Here is a 25929-nt window from a genome sequence, read left to right as displayed (position 1 = left end):
AAAGGTTGGTGGGGACAAGCCCTCACAGAGTCATTAGGGACATGTCTAGCACATACACACACACACACACACACACACACACACACTCACATGCTCCAAAACACAGTTTATAAGCTTTTATAACAGCTGTGGAGAACCCGAGATCCAAAGCCACATGTGGCCCTCCCAGTGTATCTGGCCCTGTGGACTTTTCCCAGGCCACACCTTTCCCTAGCTCTTCTCCACACCCTTTGTGTAGTTTTGCCTTCTTGGAATGAGTCCTTGAACTGGGATAATCATGCCTTGTACATGCCTGGATGGAGACTGGAGAGATCTGTCAGAAACCTCTGACTTTTGTGTGGCTGAAATGTAGCTATATCACCACAATTTCTCCACCTAGATCTTCCCCAGAGTCCATCCACGTTTGCCTCTGGTCCTTGACCACCACTGGAACGTGGCTCCCAGGAGATCATCCATGCGGCCCTTGAGCAGCAAAGCTTTCCCCACTCCTGCTCTATAACTTAGAGAATTGACATGAACTCAATTCCGACACATGGGTCCGAGCTCCGTAAATTTGCTCCGAAATTGCTAGTTGTATGCAGTGCTTGAAGATTCCACTTGTGAGAGTTGCCTCCTGGGTTTGCTAGTTCATTTGCTCACCTGGCTGGGTTCTTGTGCCTTTAAGGGCTGCCCAAGATGCAGAAATTAAATAGATGTGGCATGTCCACAGCATCCCATCTGTGTCCAGAGAATGTCTGCCTGTTCTTTCATTTTCTCATTTGTTGAATTAACATTTTATCAAGATTTTGACAGAAAGGAGAAGGGGAAACTGTTGCAGGAGGCAAAAGGACCATGGAAAATAATCAGAGAGCAAGGCTATCATCTCAATAATCCACAAAGTCTATCTGCGACTCCAATAACAACAAAACCATATTCGTGCCCATGTTCTTTCTGGAAAGTAATGAAAGCCTTCTGTCTCACAGCCCAGATCTTATGCAGAGTTAATTTGATCAGTCTAGTGATTCTCTGCAGAACTGTCAACTCCCAAAGCTTCCTTAACAGGTTGAATGTCCACCTGTCAGGTTCCTGGTTAAAGGCTCAGAACCAGCGTTTTTCTTCTAGAGAGAAGGTGCCAGTACTTTGTACCCTTGGGTGTCCCTAGAAAAAAAAGCACCACTCAGAACTCTTACCAGAAACAGAAACAAAAAGACCCAATGGCAGCTCTAATCCATGCCCAAAGTTCAGGCAGGAAGACTTCTCGAAGCTTCTCTTTACTTATGAACATTTGTACATGATAATGGAATGGTTTTTAATATGTCAGCAAGGTGTCTTCAGCAAGAGTCCATTTTCTGCTAGGGTTCGTTTCACCTCTGCAATGCCAAACCTGTGTCCAAAAGGTGGGATATGCTAATCATTTCACATATCTTCTGCACTAGATCTAAGCAAACCTACAGTCATAGTTGGTTGATTTTAAGCAACAAGAAGGCTGATCGCCGAAGAATTGACGCTTTTGAATTATGGTGCTGGAGGAGACTCTTGAGAGTCCCATGGACTGCAAGAAGATCAAACGTATCCATTCTGAAGGAAATCAGCCCTGAGTGCTCACTGGAAGGACAGATCCTGAAGCTGAGGCTCCAATACTTTGGCCACCTCATGAGAAGAGAAGACTCACTGGAAAAGACCCTGATGTTGGGAAAGATGGAGGGCACAAGGAGAAGGGGACGACAGAGGACGAGATGGTTAGACAGTATTCTCGAAGCTACAAACATGAATCTGACTAAACTGCGGGTGGTAGTGGAAGGCAGGAGTGCCTGGCGTGCTCTGGTCCATGGGGTCACGAAGAGTCGGACACGACTGAACGACTAAACAACAACAACAACAAAACACCTGTATAGCTGTGTCCACTCTCTCTCCTGCCAGACCCTTCCAGATCACTAGGCAGCAAAAGCTTAGCTTGGAACCAATGGGTGAACTTCCACTTTTGCAACAGAACTTCCTCTCCTTGCCATTGCAATCACCCAGTAGTTATGGATATGCTTATTCTCTGTTAATATCCTCTATTAATCTTAATTATCTACCCTGATGCCTGTGAGTATGTGTCTCTCGAGTTGCTTCTTTGTATGTGGAGAAGGGTTTCCTTTGTGTCTGTCCTGGACCAACTGCAAATCAAAGCAAATTGTCTTAGGCTGCTTTGGATATTTCCCAAACAATCCCTAGCATCAGTGCCTTCTGTCCCAACTGCAATGTTCTTACAAGTCTCCCTGGTTGATTGGAAAGATTGGGACATTTGCGAGTACAACAGATTGTCTGATTATCCCTTGAGATGCCCTCAGTTGATCCCAACTAATAGCACGTAGCAAATACCAGCTAAATGAAATGCCCAGTGTATGTGCCACAGATTCTGTTATACAACACACACAGAGACACAAACATGTCCATGGGGGTATGTATACTAGGGTTGTGCACGGGCCCCCAAGTTGCCCTTGTATCTGTTTTTGTGCTTAAAAAACAACAACTCCTCTGATCTGAATCACTCTGTGCTCTCCCTGTTTCAATCTCTGATTTAGATTCAGAGCTACTTCCCACCCCACCCACCCATTCACACAGAGAGACAAAATATGACTATAACCTTTGTTTCATTTTTTGGCAGAAGCAGATGAAATTTGCAGGCACGGGAGAATGGATTAAGCCTGCCAAATTGCAGGTCGAAGTTCCTATTCCTCCATAATCCATATTAGGATGATACCTTTCTTAGGCAAACTAAACCTCCAAAATCAGACAGTGATCAGCTTTTGTCTCTTCCTCTTCCTTACTTTAAAATAATTAAGAGATGGTGTGTATTCTAACTTGATTTTGAGTGGACAAAGGGAGAAGAGGGAGCAGACTGGGGGGGAGGGAGGTGTTGGAAGCCAAGCAGGTAACAGGATTTAGTGAGCAAGAAGAGGCTATGGCAGAGAGCAGCCCAGAATCAGAGGCAGGAGTGGAGGAATGGGGTCAGGAGACAGAGATGAGGTGGGCTGCTGAAGAATCTAGGGAGCCTTCACCTCCTGCTGTGACCATCTCCCCCGCCCCCCATGGTCTCCAATTACACAAAGTGGAATGATGAGGGCCGAGCAAAGGGAGACAAGATGAAGGAGACTCAGGTTGTTGTGAAAGGACCTGGAGAAGTCGTTTTGGAGAGCGGTGGGAAGGACCTTCAGTCCCCACAAATGCTTCACTGGGGCACGATCTCACCTGAAACCATGCAATCTCTTGCTTGCTCCAGAAGATCTCAGAACATCTTGGCAGAAATTGGTGCCAGTGCCACTTCTGTGCTGCTGGTGTAGGCAGCAGGGCAAGCAGGGCACCATTGGTGGTGTGCCTTGGGGGCTTTTGTCGCCTGAGGCCTCACCCCACTAGTGGACTGGCCCTGAGTCAGGATCCAGTATCTGTAGTACATTTCTTGTGCACGATGAGCGTATCCTCCTCCTCATGCATAAGAAACAATAGTGAAAAAGATAGCCATACATATGATGTGAATTCACAGCCATGACCTGCATGCTCCAACATCAACACATTATAATCACTTAAAGGAAAAGAATAATGGGAATTGGGCTTGAGTGCATAGGGTATATGGATGCTGGGATGTACTAAAAGGGACAGCACCCAGTTAATTTACGGTGCCTGACTATGGAGTCCATGAATGTATGCATATTATTTTGACAGTGCTGGCCATTAAAAAAAAAAAATCATCGAAGAAGCAGCTGGAACCAGTGGAAAACCAACTGTTTCTGGAAAGTGCAGATAGGGGGTGCCTGTTATATCTCAAAAATGAATGCACAGAAGAGGGGCAGCCACACTAAAAGTTCTGGTCTGAGCTAGTGCAGAGCAGGTTTCTGAGATATTTGAAAATCGCAAGGGAGAGACTCTTGCAGACCACAGTGATCTACTGGGTATTTAAGGGATATGGTAGTCTCTCCCTTATTATGGACCTAGCACCCCATGTGCAAATGGAAAGACTACTATGGATTTTGGATCACTTTTCTCACACAGCATTCTTCTGCTATGTTGGAAATACAGTGGTATCTTGGTTCTCAAACCTAATTCATTCCGGAAGTCTGTTCCAAAACCAAAGCCTTCCAAAACCAAGGTGTGCTTTCCCATAAAAATGCATTAATCCATAAAGCAAAATGCATTAATCCGTTCCAAACTTTTAAAAACAACCCCTAAAACAGCAATTTAACATTAATTTTACTATCTAACGAGACCATTGATCCACAAAATGAAAGCAATAAACAATGTACTGCAGTCACACAATCAACCAATCAGTAGCTGAACTGGGTTCCACACAGTCACACAAAAAAGAGCAATAAAAACGTAAAATAAATAGCAAAAACAGACCTCAGCATAACACTCAAATTGGAAGTATGGCACTCAAATCGGAAATGTAACTCTCAAAACGGAAGTGTGGCACGCAAATTCGAAGTGTGGCACTCAAAACGGAAGCGTAACACTCAAAACGGAGCACGTTTGGCTTCTGAAAAAGGTTCGCAAACCCAAACACTTACTTCTGGGTTTGCAGTTGTCAGAGCTGGCTCCGGGTCCCAGCTCACCAAGGACCAACGCTAGCCGGTAGTACAGTATCAAAGTCTTTATTGAAGAATAGTCTCCATTTACAAATCTCAGCGTCCCAGCTCTACGTCTGAGCTTTAGACCGGCGAAGCTCTATCTGGATCTCCGCCCCCTGTGCACCAGCTTAAAACTCTAATCTTACTCCACCTCCTCCTTCTCTCTCTCTTCCTCTGGGTCTTACTACCCCCCGGGGTCTCTTCCCTCCTGGACTCTTCTGACGCAGAGCTGGACCCCTCTGACTCCTCCCCCTCTCTTCGGCGTGCTTTAGGACCTGGCTCCCTACCCGGGCTGCCCACCTTGCCGCCCTCCTGTACATTTGAACTTGGCGCGCGCGCGCATTTAACTTTCCTGATGACCGTTTCCTCGCTCCCTGACGAGGGTGTGGCCACTCCTGCTTCACGCTCTCCCTCTGCCTGCGCGCTCCTTGATCCCGATGCCTTGGACTCCTCCCCCCTACTGCACTCTGGGGGGGAAGCTGGTCCGGATTTCCAGCTGTTACTCTCTGAGTCCCCTCTGGCCCCTTCTTCCCGAGGTGTCCCCCTTGCCCTGACCATGGGGGCCCCTTTCTGTGAATCCTCCGAGTCACTGGAGAGACTCAGAGACCTCGGACTACTGTCGCCGCTGACATTTCCTTCCGACTCCTCCCCCTCGCTCTCCGTTTCTTCCCTCTCCTGTGACTCTGCTCCTGAACCCCTGACATCCATCCCCCCCTCGAAGCCCCCCCTTCCCCCCTCCCCTTCCTCCGGCGGGGGTGCTGGGTGCTCCGTCGTTGTGGGGGTGAATGGTGGATACAGTTCGTCCCCCGTGGCGTGCATCCAGTTAGAGAAATCCGGCTCGTCCTCCATGTCTTCGCCGACCTCGTTCTCCTCTGCTTCCATCTCCGTGCCGCCATGCTCGAACCCAACGTCCTCCCCCATCACGTCCATGTCCCTCTCACCCTCGTTCCCCTCTGGGTCCGTTCCCTGCCAAGGGCCCCTCAGCCACCTCTCCTCTCCTCGATTGTCCCACCAAAACGAGCGGTCTGAGGCAAACCCCGAGGGCGAGCCCTCCGGTGAACGTGTTTCTAATGCTGGTTCTTCGTCCGATGTGAATCCCTGGAACGTGCTGGTAGAAAGCGTGGGTGTGAAAAGCCAGTCGTCGAAATACTCGGCTGGCATGGGCCTGTGTGGGAACAAGGCATGAAACTCCTCTTTGAGGAGAGGCTCGTCCAGGGCATAGTCCGGCACCCAACTGTTGGCGCTGGCCGGGGTACCTTCCCTTGCGAGAAAATATTCTACTCCCTCCTCCCCCCATCTCGAGTCCAAAATCTCTGTGACCTGGTTGATGGGTTCTCTTCTTGGCGACTCCCTCCTTGGGGGGGCCTCCCTATACGGGTCTGGTGCCGTGCCCTGCGCCTGAAATCGGTGAGGTGCTTTGTAGGGCGTGAGCACCGACCTATGGAATACTGGGTGCATTCTGGATCCTTCCGGAAGTGTCAACCGGAAGGCCACCGGATTGATCTGTGCTTCAACTCGGTAAGGTCCTAGTTGCTTATGTCCGAGTTTCTTCTTAGCTAAAGATCTGGTCGGCACTGCGTGGGCCGCTAACCACACCCAGTCTCCCACCTGTATGTCTTCACCAACCCTCCTGTGCTTGTCAGCCTGCAGTTTGTATGCGTGCTTTGCAAGCTCTAATTGCCTCCTAAGCTGATCGTGGACTTCCTGCAATTCCGCCGCCAAGACTTCCGCTGCCTGTGGCTCCCCCTCCCCCAGTTTCTCTAATCCCGGGAAGGTTCTGGGATGCCTCCCGTTGTTGGCGAAGAACGGCGTCACCCCTGTGGACACGTGCTTCGTGTTGTTGTAAGCGAACTCAGCGAGTGGCAGGTAGTCCACCCATGTCGTCGGCTGTTGATTTGCATAGCATCTCAGGTACTGCTGCATGATGGCGTTGACGCGCTCCGCTTGTCCGTTGGTCTGCGGGTGTCTCGCCGACGCTAGGTTGATCTTGACGTTCAGGAAACCCATCAGCTTCTGCCAGAAGCTCGAAATGAACTGGCGCCCCCTGTCGGACAAGATAGACCGTGGCAGTCCGTGCACCCTGAAGACGTGGTCTATGAACAGTTTGGCGGTCTGTTCTGCCGTGGCCACCTTCGCGCACGGAATGAAGTGGGCCATTTTAGTGAACATGTCCACCACCACTAGCACTGCCGTTTTACCCCTCGAGCTGGGTAAATCCGTGACAAAGTCCAGTGCCACCCTCTCCCACGGTTCGCTCGGGGTCTGCAGCGGTTCGAGCAGTCCTGCCGGAGGTTTGTGCACTGACTTGGCCCTTTGGCAAGTGTCGCACCTCGAGACGTACTCCGCGACTTCCCCCCTCATCTTGGGCCACCAGAAATCTCTGGCAACGAGTTCCGCCGTCTTCTCCTTGCCGAAGTGCCCGGCGGTTGGCGCGTCGTGCAACTGCTGCAGTACTTTCGCGCGGAGCTCATCTCCCGGTACATAGAGTGCTCCTCTGCGGATGAGCAATCCGTCCCTTATTTGGAACTCGTCGTTTTTCACCGTGCCCTTGCGCACCTCCTCCATCTTGGCTAGAGCGAAGGAGTCCTCCTGCAGTGCTCGACGGACCGCTTCCAGGTCCACGGTTGCGGAAGCGCACGCCCACGCTTTCTGGGCGAAAATGTGCTTGGCCGCTGCTGGCGCCGCTTCTTCGAGGTATTGCGGCTTTCTGGACAGTGCATCTGCCATGATGTTGTTGTCGCCTGGGATGTATTCTATCCTGAAGTCGAAATCCGCAAAGAACTCCGCCCATCTGATGTGCCGCTGGTTCAGGAACCTTGCCGTGCGCCAGTACTCCAAGTTCTTATGATCCGTGCGAACCTGCACAGTGTGTTTGGCCCCGATGAGGAAGTGCCGCCACGCCTTGAATGCTGCATGAATGGCCAGCAACTCCCTGTCCCAGATGGTGTAGTTCTGCTCTGACTTGCTGAGCTTCCTAGAGTAGAAGGCACACGGTCTCCAGTCCCCATGCGGGTCCTCCTGCAACAGTACGGCGCCCACGGCTCTGTCTGAGGCGTCCGTCTCAACCCTCAGCGGTTTGCTGGGATTCACATGCAGTAGCTGCCCTTCGGACGAGAAGAGACGCTTGAGGTTCTGGAAGGACTGCTCCGCTTGCTCCGTCCAGATGAACTTCTTCTTCTTGGAGCTGAGCGTGTCGGTAATGGCCGCTGTCTGCATCGCGAACCCCTTGATGAATTTGCGGTAAAAGTTGGCGAACCCCACAAACCGCTGGACCTCCTTCCGATTGCGCGGGCTCTTCCAATCCAACACCGCGCGAACCTTGGCGCTGTCCATGGCGAGCCCCTTGTCCGATAGCTTGTAGCCCAGGAAATCCACCTCCTTCCTGTCGAACTGGCACTTCTCCAGCTTTGCGTACAGCCGATGCTCCTGCAGTCGCTGCAGAACCTCCTTGACGTCCCCCTCGTGGGTCTCCTCAGATTCTGAGAATATCAGGATGTCGTCCAAGAAGCAGACGCATTTCTTGTAGAGAAGACCCGCCAGGACGTGATGCATGAACGCTTGAAAACAGTGGGCGCCATTTTGTAAACCGAAGGGCATAACTCTATATTCATATGTGCCCAGGGGCGTGAACATGGCAGTCTTCCACTCGTCCCCCTCCCGTATGCGGATCAGGTTGTACGCCCCTCTCAGATCCAACTTTGTAAAAACGCGTCCTTTCCTCACCGTTGCAAGCAGGTCATCTATTTTGGGCATTGGAAAGGCTGTGGGCTTGGTCTTTGAATTTAAGAGCCTGAAATCCACTACAAGTCTTTTTTGGGGCGTGTCCTTTTTCTTCACAAAGAATACAGGACTGCCCCCCGCTGCTTTCGACTCCTGGATGAAACCGCGCTTTAAGTTGAGGTCTATGAACTCCTTGAGCTCCTGCAGCTCGTCTTCAGACATGGAATACAGTTTCCCGGCTGGCAGCGTCGCCCCTGGCAGGAGGTCAATCTGGCAGTCATAGGGCCTGTGGGGAGGCAGCTTGTCTGCTTCCTTCTCGCAGAAAACCTCCAAAAACGCTGCGTACTTGCGTGGCACTGCTTGCAGCGTGCTCAATTGTAGCTGCGTGTCTTCCCCTCCTTCTTCTTGGCTACGAAGAATGCAATGTTCCGCGCAATAGGAGGAACCGAAGGTCAATTGGCGTTGGTACCACGCCAATGCTGGACTGTGCCTGTGCAGCCAACTCATGCCCAAGACTACCGGCGTGCCTGACAGTTTGGTGACGTTGAAGCTGATGACCTCTTGGTGATTTCCAATCCGCATCACCATTGGTTGCGTTTGTTGCACCACTTGCCCCCCTAGCAAGTCCCTGCCATCCACTGTGACAACCTTCAGGGGCAGTGTGGCTGGCAGCAGTGGTATATTGTGCTGCTGAATAAAATCCAGTCCTATAAAGTCGGCGTTGCTGCCGGAGTCAATGGTGATCGGCACTTCCAGAGTGCTTCCGTTGGGCAGTTGGAGAGACGCTGTAAGCTGCACCACTGGTTTGGGTGGGAGGGGGTCTGTGGGCTGCAAAATCCCTGGGGATTGTTTCATTGATTTGTCTGGCTGGACCCCAGTACCTCTTCCTCCAGCCAGACTCTGTCGTTTCCCTGCTGCGTTGCTTCTGTCACTGTTGCTGCAGTGTGCTTGTGGAGCCTCTGGGGACACTCTTTCGCCATGTGTTGAGCACTGTCGCAGATGTAGCACTTCCTGTTCCCTCTAGGAGGCTTCGTCTTGACTGCTCCCGGCGTCAGGGCTCTGGTAGCTGACTGAGCCCTGGCACCTCCGAGCTCCATCGGTTCCTCTCCCCCTCCCTGCGAGGGCGTGGACTGCGCACGCGCTGCTTCTTTGGGATAGAAGGGAGGTGCTCTGGCTGGTGCCCTTCCCCAACGTCCTTCTTCTCTGTTGCAAGGACGTTCCTCCAGATGCACCCCGATCTCCAGAGCCCTCTGGACCACTTCCTGGGTGCTCCTTGGCCTCTCCCCCCTTCCAATCTCGGCTTTTACTTCTGTATTCAAGCCCTCCCAAAAGAGATCTCTCACTGGCGCAGAAGCTTTGTCCCATCCCAGTGCATGAACCAGTGCGAAGAAACGCGTATGGTACTGACGCACGCTGGCTTTGCCTTGCTTAAGTCCATGTATGTCTCTCCTGGCAATATCAACGTCTATCTTTGATAAAAAACACGAGTCCATAGCTTTAATGAAAGCCTTCGCGTCTTGGAGCGCCGGATCATTGTCCCTCCATAAATTTCTCAGCCACGTCTTGGCTTCACCATGCAAATGGGATAGGATAAACCCCACTTTCTCTCTTTCATCTCTAAAGTCTTTGTCAAGCAGATCCAGCGCAAACAACAGGTCTGCTCTAAAGTTGGGGTACTGCTGTAAACTCCCGTCAAAATGGGATACAAGGCTGCCTCCCCTCTTTCCCAATCCAATGCCCTCTGCTTTGGATCCAGGTGGCCCCTGTTTGGAAATCACGTCCAATCTTACTTGGAGATCCCGGTAGGCGCTACTCATTTCCTCCTCTCTTTTTCTGGATGCAATTACCTCCGTGCTGAGTCGTGTCACAGCTTCTTGCAGGGCGGATATCTGCTCTTCCGTCGTCATCTTGCCTGAGTTCTGTGAGCTCTTGAAGCACCCCTCCTCTGCCCTCGCTGCGTCAACTCACGTGGCGAGGTTCTTGGTGCCAAAACTTTAAGAATGGAGATAGAGCTTACTGTCAGAGCTGGCTCCGGGTCCCAGCTCACCAAGGACCAACGCTAGCCGGTAGTACAGTATCAAAGTCTTTATTGAAGAATAGTCTCCATTTACAAATCTCAGCGTCCCAGCTCTACGTCTGAGCTTTAGACCGGCGAAGCTCTATCTGGATCTCCGCCCCCTGTGCACCAGCTTAAAACTCTAATCTTACTCCACCTCCTCCTTCTCTCTCTCTTCCTCTGGGTCTTACTACCCCCCGGGGTCTCTTCCCTCCTGGACTCTTCTGACGCAGAGCTGGACCCCTCTGACTCCTCCCCCTCTCTTCGGCGTGCTTTAGGACCTGGCTCCCTACCCGGGCTGCCCACCTTGCCGCCCTCCTGTACATTTGAACTTGGCGCGCGCGCGCGTTTAACTTTCCTGATGACCGTTTCCTCGCTCCCTGACGAGGGTGTGGCCACTCCTGCTTCACGCTCTCCCTCTGCCTGCGCGCTCCTTGATCCCGATGCCTTGGACTCCTCCCCCCTACTGCACTCTGGGGGGGAAGCTGGTCCGGATTTCCAGCTGTTACTCTCTGAGTCCCCTCTGGCCCCTTCTTCCCGAGGTGTCCCCCTTGCCCTGACCATGGGGGCCCCTTTCTGTGAATCCTCCGAGTCACTGGAGAGACTCAGAGACCTCGGACTACTGTCGCCGCTGACATTTCCTTCCGACTCCTCCCCCTCGCTCTCCGTTTCTTCCCTCTCCTGTGACTCTGCTCCTGAACCCCTGACAGCAGTGTTTGGGGTTCCAAGTTGTTTGAGTACCAAGGCATTTGAAAACCAAGGTACCACTGTAGTCCTTCTGAAGGTAGAATCATAGAGCTGGAAGAGACCACAAGGGCCATCGAGTCCAACCCCCTGCCAAGCAGGAAACACCATCAGAGCACTCCTGACATATGGTTGTCGAGCCTCTGCTTAAAGACCTCCAAAGAAGGAGACTCCACCACACTCCTTGGCAGCAAATTCCACTGTCGAACAGCTCTTACTGTCAGGAAGTTCTTCCTAATGTTTAGGTGGAATCTTCTTTCTTGTAGTTTGGATCCATTGCTCCGTGTCCGCTTCACTGGAGCAGCAGAAAACAACCTTTCTCCCTCCTCTATATGACATCCTTTTATATATTTGAACATGGCTATCATATCACCCCTTAACCTCCTCTTCCCCGGGCTAAACATGCCCAGCTCCCTTAGCCGTTCCTCATAAGGCATCGTTTCCAGGCCTTTGACCATTTTGGTTGCCCTCCTCTGGAGTAGAGGTAGAAGTGAGACTCACAGTTGTTTGTTGAATTTATACCTACCCTTCCTCCCGGAGGAGCCCAGGCCCGTTCCAGTTAGCGGAAGAGCCTCTCTAGATCAAAGACAGTGGGCAAGACCAGGTCAGAGCTTCATACGCACAATCCTCCAGCTTTTAGAAAATTGCACAGCTTGCAAAATTCAGCTTGCAATTTTTGTTTCATTTAGGACAGATTATAGCGGAGCACAGAATAACTCAAGCCCGCATTGCCAAAGGGAGAGGCCGAGAGAGCGATTCTCAGCTGCTCATCTGGGGTCAGATAGGCTTTATGCAAAGGCTCCTGTCATTGCCAATGAAGATCTTGGGGTTACATCCACATTGTGTATGTGGTTTGTGTGCCGTCCTTGTGTTGGCTTAGCCCAGATCACCGGATCAGATAGTATAAGAGCCACACGCTAGAAATATGATACCGTGCAACCGCCAGGTTATAAAAATCTGAGCAATCCTTAAGGAGAGACGCTATAAGCAAGAGTGGATTCTATATAACTGTAACTTAAAAGGTTGACCTTCTTCCCCGCGGAATCAGCACACATGCAGAAATCCACGCCTACAAAACCATATTTTCAACGATGCTGAGCCTATGGATTACTGGCTTGGGCTTTTGCACACACACACAAAAAAGTTGCTAGGCAACCAGCCAGGGGTTGCTATGGCATTTTCGAGTAGAGCAGCTGGGCCAATCAGTGCTAACTGTGAGCTAGTGAAGGCGTAAAACCTCTAAATTTAATGTCAGTGCAGACAGGAAGGGAAGCTGTTGAGGCATTGTATGGTGTTGATCGTGTGCTTGCTAAATGCGGACAACATGGCCCCTGTGATTAGGACCAGCACACTAATGAATATTCATTGGGCTGATTAAAGCAAAGTCAATTAACTACTTGACTGCTCTTTTTTTTTTTTTTTTTTTAAGCATCCCAAACTTGATTATATTCTTCCTTGCTTTTCACCATTTGGGGACCAGAGATACTCCTTGCCGTTATTTCTCTCCCTCCCTGTTTCCTAGTGATTGCTATGTGTATTTCTTGCTTTATTTTTTTTTTTTAACTGACAATCACACCTCCTATTCCAGGTTTTTACAGGGGCTTTTTTTGTTTTTTAATAAAGAAAAAAATCACCAGCAAACTCGGCTCTTCTATAGGGTTACTGCCTTCTGTTACTGGTAAGCTGAGGCAGTCATGGTTTGCCTTAAGTTCCTTTAAAACATGAAGGAGATTTAAATACCAAAATACTGCAATAACACAGACACACACAAATTGGCACCTCTCTCGAGTTCCAAGACAGGGGAGATCTCAGCAGACATCAAGGGCCATATAGCTTTGAAATAAGCATCTGTTAAAACAAGGCAAAATGGCAAGATAGCCACCTTTTAAAAATAGGAGTATTGTGGTAAATCAAATAATATCTCAAAGACATCAAAGTCTTCTAGAGATACATTGTTGTTGTTGTTTTTTAAAAAGGAAAATGAGATTATAGTACATATAGACACTTCTGTAATTATACATTATTTCCCCAAAATATTCTCTCAAAAACATGTCATCCAAGAAATTAAAGTTACACTTCTGTAGAATCCTATTTCTTGCCCTGCTATCAACATGAATAATTCCTGGTGTTTTGTAAGCACCATTCAGACAAATATAAAAATAGATGGTGTGTGTGTGTGTTATGACCTTTCCTATCTTAATTTGCAAATTCTCCAATTTTAATGTGAATGTTTTTCTTCATGTGGTATTTATAATCTAAATGGAGACTCTCCGATGAGAGACACTGCTCTGAGTCTTCTGTGTGAGATATATTAATAGGTGCAATTAATATAAGCAATAGACTGGGAGGAGGAGGAGGAGGAGGAGGAGGAAGAAGAAGAAGAAGAAGAAGAAGAAGAAGAAGAAGAAGAAGAAGAAGAAGAAGAAGAAGAAGAAGAAGCAGAAGCAGCAGCAGCAGCAGCAGCTTCCATGATAATTGACCCTTTGTCTTTAGGAAATAGTGAATTAAAACAATTCAGAAAGCTGGCAAAACTGACAACAAAGCATGAATTTTTAAAGGGATTCCCAACCATTCCATGACTACATTTATAAATTTGGAGAAACTAGAAAATGAAAAAGCAAGCAAACACCTGTTTACTTTTGACCCCTCCTCCTGTCTACCGAAATGCCCTTGTTCAGATTTCTGGGTGGCTGAAGACAAGTGAATTTGAGGCAAGGAGTGACCAGGAAATTTAACCCATAAAGGTTTAGTAGGAAAATGTGGATTTGCAGGTGTGAGAAAGAATTGGGATATTTAATCAATGTAGGTGCTAAAATTGTATGGTATTGTGTTTGGAGGAGAGAAATGCATGTAACTTCATATTGTACAGTGTTAGCAGTGGAATATTTTAAAAGTTAGTAGAAAAAGTTAACACTATGTGTTTTAACATTATTACTTTTTGCCCAAATCTATATCTCTCTCTTTCTCCCATCCACTTCAAGCTTAGTTCCCCCTACCCTCTGAATCTGAAATTATAGCGAATGTCCAAAATTTGGGGAATATTGACATTGACATTTGAATTCTGACAATCACGAATTCCACAAATGTGTTATTGCTGGCAATCATGTTTCAATAACTTATCCGTTTCTGAGTTTTGTCGGCCTTCAAAAATTCTGTTTGAGACTGCCAGCGTTTATGCGTGAATGTTGTCATTTGTCAAATGTTGGATATTAACTGCAACGTAGGATAACATGTACATATTATTATGGCAATAATTATTTCCTGTGGACTGACTTCAAATAAAATGCGAACGCACAACTACAGACTCTTCCCCCCCCCCACAACTACCCTAGAGTAAATAGACTGCAAATTTCGACATACGTGCAAATACAATAAATCTACGAGGCATAACACACGCACAAAAATAACAATAAAAAAATATTTTTCATTCCCATGAAAATTACACTATATCAGCACCAGGCCTGTATTATGAAAACTATACCGTTTGCGTTTATTACTTTTTTATTTCTTAAATTTCTATCCCGCCCTTCCTGAAAAAAGGAGTCTAGCTGGCAAACAGAAATTAAAATCAAAGCAAAGCACATTTAAAATATTGAAAAGCAATTTTAAAACGCAGAAACATTTTTAAAATGTTGAAGAGCGTGCAAAACAGTCGCATATCCTTGCAGCTAATAAATTTCAAGGTTTCCAGGGACAGTATCTTTCAGCCAGCAGGTGCCAGGGTGAACAGGAACGTTTCCAAGTTCCTCCTGAAAGTTAATAATAAAAGAAACAAACCCACCTCACCAAGGAGGTCCTTTCACAAATAGGGAGCCACCACCAAGAAAGCCCTGTAATGGGTCGGCGCAGGCCAGGCAAGGATGGCACCACCAACATAGGATGAAGGGGGTGTGGTGGGGGCGGGTAGCCCTGGGTGTCAGCACTGAGTGGGGTGACAAAATGCTGGGTGGCACTCACCACAGGGCCTGCAATGCGCCCGAGCCATGCGTCTCTCCTGGGAGAAGAAGAAGAAGAAGAAGAAGAAGAAGAAGAAGAAGAAGAAGAAGAAGAAGAAGAAGAAGAGGAGGAGGAGTTTTGGATTTGATATCCTGCTTTATCACTACCCGAAGGAGTCTTAAAGTGGCTAACATTCTCCTTTCCCTTCCTCCCCCACAACAAACACTCTGTGAGGTGAGTGGGGCTGAGAGACTTCAAAGAAGTGTGACTAGCCCAAGGTCACCCAGCAGCTGCATGTGGAGGAGCGGGGAAGCGAACCCGGTTCACCAGATTACGAGTCCACCGCTCTTAACCACTACACCACACTGGTTGACGGGTTGGCTTGGGCACACACAGGCTCCGTTCTGCCCAAATGGTTCGCCCGCTGCCTCCCCCCCAGCTCTAGGGCGCCTGAGTGGGAGGAGGCAGGCAGACCCTGGAGGCCCACAGTGCACCCAGTCCCTATGAGCAGCTCGCCCCAGGCGCCCAAGCGGCTTCTTCCACCACTGCACCAACAGGACCTCCCCTGCTGATTGCAGGACCCAAGATGGTTGGTGTTCAGTAACCGCATTGTCTTATCTTTGTTGTGTTGCCACCGGGATATTTTAAAAACAGTGGACCTGAGGCCTGGCTGTGCAACGTTTTTACAGGGGTGCAAACCAAGCATCACTGCGAGCACCACCAGGAGCAAAATATGAGAAGGGCGCTGGGTTTCTTAGCCAAGTCTGTTTCCTATCACCTCACATTATTTCAGATGTTCGAGTTTCAGCTCTCCACAACAGCTCCAGGCGGATGGAACATGTGCAGAATTGGCCCTTGGGGTACGCTTGCTTTTGTTTAGTGAAACAGGAAGGCACATCACAACAGTTTTAAATTGCAGAGTAGCAAAACAGAAAAGGAAAAAAGGAAAAACCAACAATTTTCAAGCTTTCTCATCCAAAATTGCCTCATTCAGACAAAAGCTTGGATTTGCTCCGGTGGTTACTCTTACAGGGTGTGGTGCCAATCGTTCTCAAAGCCTGTTGCAGCCTTTGCCAACCTGGTGCTCTCCAGATGTTTTGGACTCCAACTCCCATCAGCCCCGGCCAGCACATCTGGAAGACCTCAGGCTGACAAATTCCGACTTCATGGCTTCATCGTCTACTGCAAAGCACGAACCGTTTTTGACATAACCGGGAGTGTCTCTGTGAGTGAAAGAATATCTAGGCTGCATGCGGAATGAGCTTGGGGGATCTTCTTAATGCTATGCAGTCCGTGGTGAAAAAAACCCGCCCCTCTAGCCAACAAAGAGGTAGGTTTCAGAATCGCTTGGCCATAGGAGGCCACGGTATTAGCATGGAGGGGTGACACAGGGTCAGGATTAAGACGCATTAACAACTTCATGCAAGGGAATCCCTCCCAGCACCTGCTAGCTTTCTCAATATCTGCGTTCCATGAGCATCAAATGTTCCTGTAGCGGAAGGTTGGGTTTATCTTCAATGCATGTTTTTAAAATCCTAAACATTCTGTTTCCTGGGAAGGTGACTTGTCTAAATGACACAGCTCTCAATCCCTCCCCCCAATAAATAAATACCTCCTGCTAGCACTCCAACAGCTACCAAGCTTCAAAAGATGAATAGGTTTTCAACTGACTATACTATCCGGCTCAGATGCTAGAGACGAGTGGTACCCCCCCCCCCCAAGAGCTGGAACGGGGGTCACTTGGCACTTTGGGGAGTGGTAGACAGGCTGCTGGTTTTATTTCATTGTTCAAGAAACCTACAAAACCTATTGCACCAGAGAAAGATTCCCCCTCACTTCCATTTTATATCGGCTAGAAGTTGCTAGTCAATTTCTTTCCCTGCGCAAATTTCATTAAGCAACAATGAAATATTCAAGCACAGAATCCATCTCTTGAAGCCAGGAGAACTCTTGGAAAAATTTAATGAAATATAAGGAAAAAATCAGAGCTCAGGTCCTAAGCCTGGTTTCTGAGCTGCAGCCATTTCCTTCCCCCACCCCTCAAGACAGTAAGGTGAATTAAGGTCAACGGTGTCAGCAAAACACATCCAGTCTCAATTCCGAATTCCTTTCCTTCCAGACATTTAATTCAATCCCTTTAATTGTTCTTAAAAAGTGGCTTTCAGTGGCCAGGATCTTTCAAATACACTTTAAAGTCCCATTGATTCTTCAGAAGGTATGTTTAGAATTCTAAAGCGAGCTCCGTCGTTTCACTGATTTCTATTTTTCAGAAATACCATAGTTACCTGTACAGCTGTTCAAGGCTGAATCTGATGTTTCTTCTTCTAGCACAACGATTAATACACATGATTTGTGAGGGAGGGGAGTACACATGTTATAGGGTGATCATCTGTCTTCCTTTACTGTGGGCAACCCTTTGTTTCAGTCCTTTAGGAATATGAGATTCCCCTTTTATAGAATGGTAGAATGGCGCAGTGGGTTAAACCACAGTGCCTAGGACTTGCTGATCAGAAGGTCAGCAGTTCGAATCCCCATGACGGGGTGAGCTCCCGTTGCTCGGTCCCTGCTCCTGCAGTTTGAAAGCACGTCAAATTGCAAGCAGATAAATAGGTACTGCTCTGGCAGGAAGGTAAACGATGTTTCTGTGCGCTGCTTTCGTTCTCCAGAAGTGGCTTAGTCATGCTGGCCACATGACCCAGAAGCTGTATGCTGGCTCCCTCGGCCAATAAAGCGAGATGAGAGATGCAACCCCAGAGTTGCTCACGACTGGACCCAATGGTCAGGGGTCCCTTTACCTTTACCTGAGTTGGAAGGGACCCAGGGGTCTTCTAGTCCTGTTGAGGGCCTGAAGGGCCCTGCCCTTGCCTCTCTCCACCTGGCCTAGGATGGGGCCTGACAGGCTTCACGAGGACTGCGGCTGCTGCTCAGCAGAGAGGGCACCTCTTTCAAATTGTTTTTAATTTCCATCTGTGTTGTTTCTAATGAGACCATCTTGCCTGTGAGCCCTGGAAGACCTGCACCCTGCCTTGCTGGCCTTTTCCCATCTGGCCTGGGAGAGTGGAGTGCGGACTGACTCCAGCTACAAAAGCTGAGACTGTTGAACAAATTCTTGTGCTGGAGTATTGTTTACCGGGGGTTGAGCGAGCTTCTTGCTGTTATTGATATTATTGTTGTATCTTTAGTTTTAGATCTTATGATTTACGTGGAAATTGTTTCCATTTGGTTGCGTACTTTTTGATGTGTTTTATTCATTGTTTATGACTTCTGTTTTGTTTGTAATTATGTAAATCTTGTCTTGTTGTCAGCCGCCTTGAGCATAGTTTCAACTATGGAAAGGCGGCATACAAGTAAAATGATGATGTTGGTGATGATACTCCAACGCACTGCAATGCAGGAATCTCAAATCCTTTTATCCTTCAAATCTTTTGTGGACAGTCATCTAGTCCAACTCCCACAATGCAGGAATCTCAACTGGATCATCCATGACAGATGGCCATCCAACCTCTACTTAGAAACCTTCAAGGAAGAAAAGTCCACCACCTCTCATTGGAGTCTGTTCCACCGTCAAACCACTCTTACCTTCAGAAAGCTATTCCTTATGTTGAGTTGGATTCTCCTTTCTTCTAACTTAAATTCATTGGTTCGGGTCCTAGCATCTGGAGCCGGAGAGAACAAGCTTCCTCCACCTTCCATGTGAGGGAGCTGGGTATGTATGTTTAGCCTGGAAAAGAGGAGATTGAAACCGTAGATAGCTTAAACAGCCAAAGGCCTGGTTACAGAGAAACCATGTAGGCTTAGAATCCAAAGGAGTATATAAGATCACACTGTAAAAATGAAACTATCCTGACAGAATTGAATGATACTTGTATATAATAAATAATTGGAAAAATATTCTAGAAAAATATGCAGAAAAATCTATAAAATAAACTGTGTGATAAAATCAAGATATTAGAAAAAGTACAACGAGAATGATTGGAAGATTTCGTTCTAGAAGACTTTATTGGTCAAGATATGATAATACAACCGATATTCTTTTATTTTAATGTTAATTCTTCTTTGTTTTTTTATTTTTATTCTTGTTATTCCTTTTTCATTTTCATGTGAAATTCTGTTGTAACTATTTGTAATGCATTTGTATGATAGTATTTTAAATCAATAAAGATGTTATATTCTTTTTAAAAAGGGGGGGGGGGAGAAACCATAGATAGCTTAAACAGCCAAAGGCCTGGTTACAGAGAAACAGTGTAGGCTTAGAATCCAAAGCCACGAGCCTTACAAATATGGAGAAACATTCCCCCCCCCTCAATAGCAATGGGACATCTGTGTACTTCGTTTACTCTTTTTAAGCCATGCTAGTAATGTGTGAATGAGACAGAATGGGAAGTAGATGAAGAACTTAGCAGATCCAGCTTCCCAGCTTTAAACTCTTCTACAAGCTATACAAACTACAAACCAACCAATGTTAGTTTTTAAAACCCAGTAAGAAGAGGTTTTCTTAAAATAAAAAAGCAGGTACCACCAAACTATGTACCTAACATAATGTGTACTTTGCTGTATTGATTAGAAATAAATAAAATAAATAAGACATAACACAAAAAGGAATACCTTTGCTAGATCAGTTTATTGTATTCTTTCATACATCCCCTTTACTCCAGACAGCAAATAATATGTTTTTTAAAAACCTACCATATGAAGGAGGATTCCATTGCAAAAACTTTTTTAAAGCTTTGAGCAGGTTTTGATGGCCAAATGTAACATATATACCGCATTTTTTGCTCTATAAGACTTACTTTTTCCCTCCTAAAAAGTAAGGGAAAATGTGTGTGCATCTTATGGAGTGAATGCAGGCTGCACAGCTATCACAGAAGCCAGAACAGCAAGAGAGATCGTTGCTTTCGCTGCACAGCGATCCCTCTTGTTGTTCTGGCTTCTGAGATTCAGAATATTTTTTTTCTTCTTTTCCTCCTCCAAAAACAAGGCGCATCTTATGGTCTGGTGCGTCTTATAGAGCAAAAAATACGGTATATATGCAGTTTAGGTTTTCTTCTTTTTGCAAACTACTTAACTAAAAGAGAGCAAAAAGAGAGATAGTTCTATCCCCTACCATATCAGGTAATTCTGAATCCTGAATGTGTGCAGAGGAAGAATGACAAAAATGATTCAGGGGCTGGAAACCAAGCCTGATGAGGAACAGTTGAGGGAGTTGCATATGTTTAGCCTGGAGAAGAGAAGATGGAGAGGTGACAAGATAGCCATCTTCAAATATCTAAAGGGCTACCACGTGGAAGATGGAGCAAGCTTGTTTTCTTTTGCTCCAGAGGGTAGGACATGAACCATTGGATTCAAATTACAAGGAAGGAGATTCCCACTAAACATTAGTATGAATTTTCTGGTGGCAAGAGCTGTTTGACCGTGGGACGGATTCACTCAGAAGGTGGTGGACTCTCCTTCCTTGGAGGTTTTTAAGCAGAGGTTGGATGGCCATCTATCAGGGATTCTTTAGCTGTGATTCCTTGGGATCCCTTTCCAACTATGCAATTCTACAATTCTATATGCTTCAGACCATGGGGAGGGGATGGTCATCATGGCTAGTAATCATTTATAAAATAACCCTCTATGAATTTGCCTTAGTTCTCATGGATATCTTAGGAAAATATCACTCCCTCAACCAACCATCCTTTACCATTTTCACCAGAGGTTCCCAGCATTGCCATTGTGTATTTGGAAATCTGAGATCTTCTCAGATATAACCACCTTTGTGTCAACATAGCAAATGACTCTAATTAGGCTGGAGGTGGAGTGAAAATGCTGAATTCATTCTGATGAGGCAGAAGGAAGAGCTTAAATGCTTATAGACAATGGGTGAACAGGGAGATATAATGCTGAACGCCAGGTTTAAATGCAAATTGCCGCAGAATTTCCCTCCCTCCACCATCTTGCTCATCCCTGTTGTCCCCTCCCATTGCAATAACCATGTGCAGTAATTAGAAAAGAAAGAAGGCAGATTGGTGGCAGTGGTGGTGAGGTGAGAGGTGTCTGACTACAGAGGGGTGCAGGGGAAAAGATGGTTACTTGTCTTTCCTATTATGGCATCCCTCTTTGACCAAGAACAACACCTTTATAATCCTTGCTGCCTTAAAAGGTGGCGCATGGAGGCATGGCCAAGACAGCAGGCCACCACATGCATGGCTGTGTTAACCAGACAATGGGCCAACCTCAATCATCTCCACCTCAACAGTAGATTTTTAAAATTTAATTTTTTAAAAATTACAAAGGGAAATCCAAGGAGGAGAATTGAGGAAGACTAAACATTTCCTTTTCGGAAACAATATCTCCCACCAGGATTAGGAGGATAAAATCACCTGCACAAATTTTATGTTCCCCAAAGAGAGAAGCACTCACAAAAATCAACAGTGCACCTATGGAGGAAAATTCTCCACTCAAAGTTTGAGTGCAGATACCTGATCACCATAGCCCACAGCGCAGCCATCCCTGGAGAACTGGTAAAAAAAAAAAGGTAAAGGACCCCTGGATGGTTAAGTCCAGTCAAAGGCAACTATGGGGTTGCTGTGCTCATCTCACTTTTCAGGCTGAATGAGCCGGCGTTTGTCGGCAGACAGCTTTCCGGGTCATGTGGCCAGCAGGACTAAACCACTTCTGGTGCAACTGAACACAGTGGTGGAAGTCAAAGTGCATGGAAATGCTGTTTAGCTTCCCGCCGCAGCAGTGCCTATTTATCTGCTTGCACTGGTGTGCTTTCAAATTGCTAGGTTGGCAGAAGCTGGGAAAGAGCAACGGGAGCTCAACCCATCAAGCGGATTTGAACCACCGACCTTCCGATCAACTGGGGAGCTGGTAGAAGCAGCTTTCGGTCAGAGGTATTTATTGTTATATGTAAATCTAGTCTTTCCTCCTAGGAGGTTAAGGATCAACAGAAATATAGTGTCTGGATCAAGGGAAGTAATTGATGTTGTTTAGTCATTTAGTTGACCAAACGTGATCCACCTGGAGCAGGAACCGGCAAGCCACTCCAGTATCCCTGCCAAGAAAACTCCATGGACAAAGACAACAGGGAAGTAATAGTACCACTCTATTCTGCCTTGGTATGACCACACCTGGAGTCCTGTGTCCAATTCTGGGCACTACAGTTTAAGAAGGATATTGACAAGTTGGAAGGTGTGTAGAGAATGGTGAGCGAGATGATCAAGGGTCTGGAAGCCAAGTCTTATGAGGAACAGTTGAAGGAATTGGGTATGTTTAGCCTGACAAAGAGGAGACTAAGAGGAGATATGATAGCCATCTTTGAATATCTAAAGGGCTGTCACATGGAAGATGGAGGAAACTTGTTTTCTCCTGCTCCGGAGGGTAGGCTCAAACCAATGGATTCAAGTTACAAGAACAGAGAACTTTCTGACAGTAAGAGCTGTTTGACTGTGGAATGGTATCCCTCAGGAGGTTGTGGATTCTTCTTCCTTGGAGGTTTTTAAGCAGAGGTTGGATGGCCATCTGCCATGGATGCTTTAGCTGAGATTCCTGTATTGCAGGGAGTTGGACCAGATTACCCTCTTCCCTATCCAACAAAGCTCCCTCAAGTTGGTCATGGTCTGTGGGGATATTTAGTATGCCAGCCAATCACAGATGCTGATGTTGCACAAGCCTTTTGCAGCCAAAGAGACCTCTGAGGACCAAGTGAGCACACACACGTTCTCTCGGCTGGATGAGTGAGTGCCAAGTGGTGCTGACAGGGGTCTTTTTAAAGGTAAAGAATATTTAACATCGCACAAAGAGAAAAACAGTGCCTCAAATTGATTGTGGCATGCCCTCTCTGCTATGTGGAAAAAAAGCTTGCTCTCCCAATGTATTTGAGCAAAGTGAGGGATCAGCAAATAAAGGTGGTGAACAATTTATTGCACCCAGAGAGAAATCTTGTGGTTCAGCTTTCACCCTCCCCATCCAATTTCCCCATTATATAGGATTCTGTCCCTATGGTATGCAACCCTCCCGTTCTTCTGAATGCAGAAAGACTCTCCTTCTTATTCATACCACAGTCATTTGCAATACAATAAAATACAATGTGAGAAATAAAAGAAGCAATTAAGAATCAATATGAATATTTAGGCCGACATGTTATGGACCACCTGAATAAGTGGGCAGAGAACTGAAGGGGCGATGGCCCAGGGAGAGGCGGGAGAGCCAGACAGAGAAATATGGAGGGCCATATTTGTTCCCTGGGCCTGAGGGTACACACCTCTGCTCTGTGATCCTAGGCCCAGGACTGCTATGTGGCCCTTTTAACAAGAGATGCTGAAGGCTGGACATGGGAAATGCCATTTGCAAGGTATGTGCCTACCATTGGTCAATGGCCCAATTCAATGGCCCAAAGATGCTGAAGAATCTCAATGTTTTGAGGAATGCTTTTGGAACGATACCACCAAGGTGTGTGGAGGAGACCTTTTCCGTCGGAAATCCTACTTATTCGAGCTATGGAGACAGCAGTTCCTCCAAAAATTTCTGCCCTGGGCAGAAACGCACCATTGCTGTGAATGTGGGAGCATATGTCTTCCTCTGTCTCTGTGTTTGCTCAGTGAGACAGAAACATTGCTGAGCTGCAGCACAATGTGCCATATAAAGGAAGCATCAATTAACTAGAACACATGGATATAGTATTTAATTAACTGATGGGCTCCACAGCTTACTGTATGATGTCATGGAAACCTGGGAATGTTTCAGCGCAACATCTCCAGTGCCAACTGCAAGCGCAGTCAATATAGCACTGTACCCCTTCCTCCGATTTGACTAACCCAACAGATACGAGTCAAACTCCAAAATGCATAAACTCACTGTTCCCCCGCTCCTCCCCCCATTTATATTTACTATAATTATTTACGTATTTGCAATCTCTGAATATTCAGCGCAGATTAAAGTTTCTTTGTGCAACATGTAGGTGAACTATGAATCCGGCACCTGCAGGAAGCAATGATGGCCATGAACTTGGATGGCTTAAAAAGAGGATGGGACAAATTCTCTCCCCCATATATTCTTTATTGAGTTTCATTATTTATACAGTTAATCCATACGTTATTCAAGACATAATAAGCTACACACCACAAAACCAAAATAATTCAACATCAGAAAGTACTGCTACATTAAGTCTTAAAGTCTTTAATGGCGACTTCCCTCCACCTCATTGCGGCTCCTTACTTCTTCTTATAATAATCCTTATTAAGGATTTTGTTTGGGAACGATGTTTTTTTTCCAGACACACTCTGTAGCAATCCCACTCATTTTTGAATTTTTGGTTTGATTGGTTCCTGATTGCCTCTGTCAATTTTGCTAGTTCTAGGTATTCACATAATTTAATTTGCCATTCTTCCTTTGTAGGGGTTTTCCCTCCTTTCCAGTTTATAGCAATTAGCATTCTAGCTGCTGCTGTTGTGTATAAGAAAACCCTCTTCTTATCACTTGGTACATCAGAGGTCAAAACCTCTAGAAAGGCTTCCGGCTTTTTCACAAATGATTGTTTAAACATTTTTTTTAACTCTTCATAGACAATAACCCCCCCTTTTTTTCCACAACCCCACCACATGTGGTACATTGTTCCATTTGTGGTATATTGTTCCATTTGCTTACTCCTCCAGCATATGTTTGAGTTTGTTTTATGTATATTGGCCAATGTGCTGGGGGTCACGTATCATTTATAGAGAATTTTCATAAAATTTTCCTTTAGTGTGTAGCAAGTTGTGTACAGCGGTACCTCAGGTCACATGCACATCAGGTTACAAACTCCGCTAACCCAGAAATAGTGCTTCAGGTTAAGAACTTTGCTTCAGGATGAGAACAGAAATCATGCTCCGGCGGCATGGCGGTAGCAGGAGGCTCCATTAGCTAAAGTGGTGCTTCAGGTTAAGAACAGTTTCAGGTTAAGAACGGACCTCCAGAACGAATTAAGTACTTAACCCAAGGTACCACTGTATTTTAAATCTATTTTGCATATTTTTTCCTAATCATCCATCTGAATGGAGTGTCCAAAATCCTTTGCCCATTTAATCATTACGAGGATGGGACAAATTCATGGAGGAGAGGGTTATTGACAGCCACTAGCCAATTTGGCTATGCTCTACGTCCACAGCTGGAGGCAGAAATGCTCCTGAATACCAGTCACTGGAAATGCATGCTTTACTTTAGTTATATGCATTTCCATACACTTTACTTGACTGGAAAACTCCACTGCAAAATTCAGAGAAGCGTGAATTTGGAACGATATCTGTGTTTCAGCATGTATGCTGTTTCTGAATGTGTGTTTACAAAGCTATTGTACTACCAAGCTTACTGTATGCTTGTGAAACACGGACCACTTATAAACGCCATTTCCAACTCCTCGAAAGATTCCATCAACGGTGTCTCTGAAAAATGTGACACATCACTTGGGAAGACAGGCGAACTAATACCAGTGTACTGGACGAAGCAAAGATCACCAATGTCAAAGCGATTATTCTTCAACATCAACTTCGTTGGACTGGTCATGTTGTACGATGCCTGATGATCATCTTCCAAAGCAACTACTCTATTCCGAATTTGAAAATGGAAAGCGTAATGCTGATGGTCAACAAAAGAGGTTTAGAGACTGTCTTAAAGCAGATCTTTAAAAAATGTAGTATAGACACTGACAACTGGGAAACACTAGCCTGCGAGCACTCCAATTGGAGAACAGCCTTTACCAAAGGTGTCATGGGTTTTGAAGGCACTCAAACTCAGGACGCAAGAGAGAAACGAGCTAAGAGGAAGGCACGCTTGGAAAACTCTCACCATGAACAATTCCTGCCCAGAAACCAATGTCCCCACTGTGGAAGGATGTGTGGATCCAGAATTGGCCTCCACAGTCACTTA

General features: G+C 46.6%; 1 protein-coding gene and 1 long non-coding RNA gene across 3 annotated transcripts in view; one reads left to right on the top strand and one right to left on the bottom strand.

The window, feature by feature from the left end:
• Window positions 1–25929, bottom strand: part of NKAIN4 (sodium/potassium transporting ATPase interacting 4) — a gene marked incomplete at its 3' end in the record, with an annotated part of 305839 nt that overhangs the window by 28820 nt on the left and 251090 nt on the right. The gene's annotated exons all lie outside the window — the stretch shown is intronic.
• The window catches only part of LOC310680761, a 75784-nt gene continuing 74735 nt past the window's right edge, over window positions 24881–25929 (top strand). The window contains exon 1 of the long non-coding RNA XR_014512917.1: window positions 24881–25004. This is a non-coding gene — a long non-coding RNA (uncharacterized lncRNA). The remainder of the gene's footprint in view (window positions 25005–25929) is intronic.

The sequence above is a fragment of the Podarcis tiliguerta genome (genome assembly GCF_965153285.1).
Source record: "Podarcis tiliguerta genome assembly, chromosome: 6".
Lineage (NCBI taxonomy): Eukaryota > Metazoa > Chordata > Lepidosauria > Squamata > Lacertidae > Podarcis > Podarcis tiliguerta.
The sequence above is the reverse complement of the archived record's forward strand: the minus strand, read 5'-3'. Positions and strand labels throughout refer to the sequence as shown.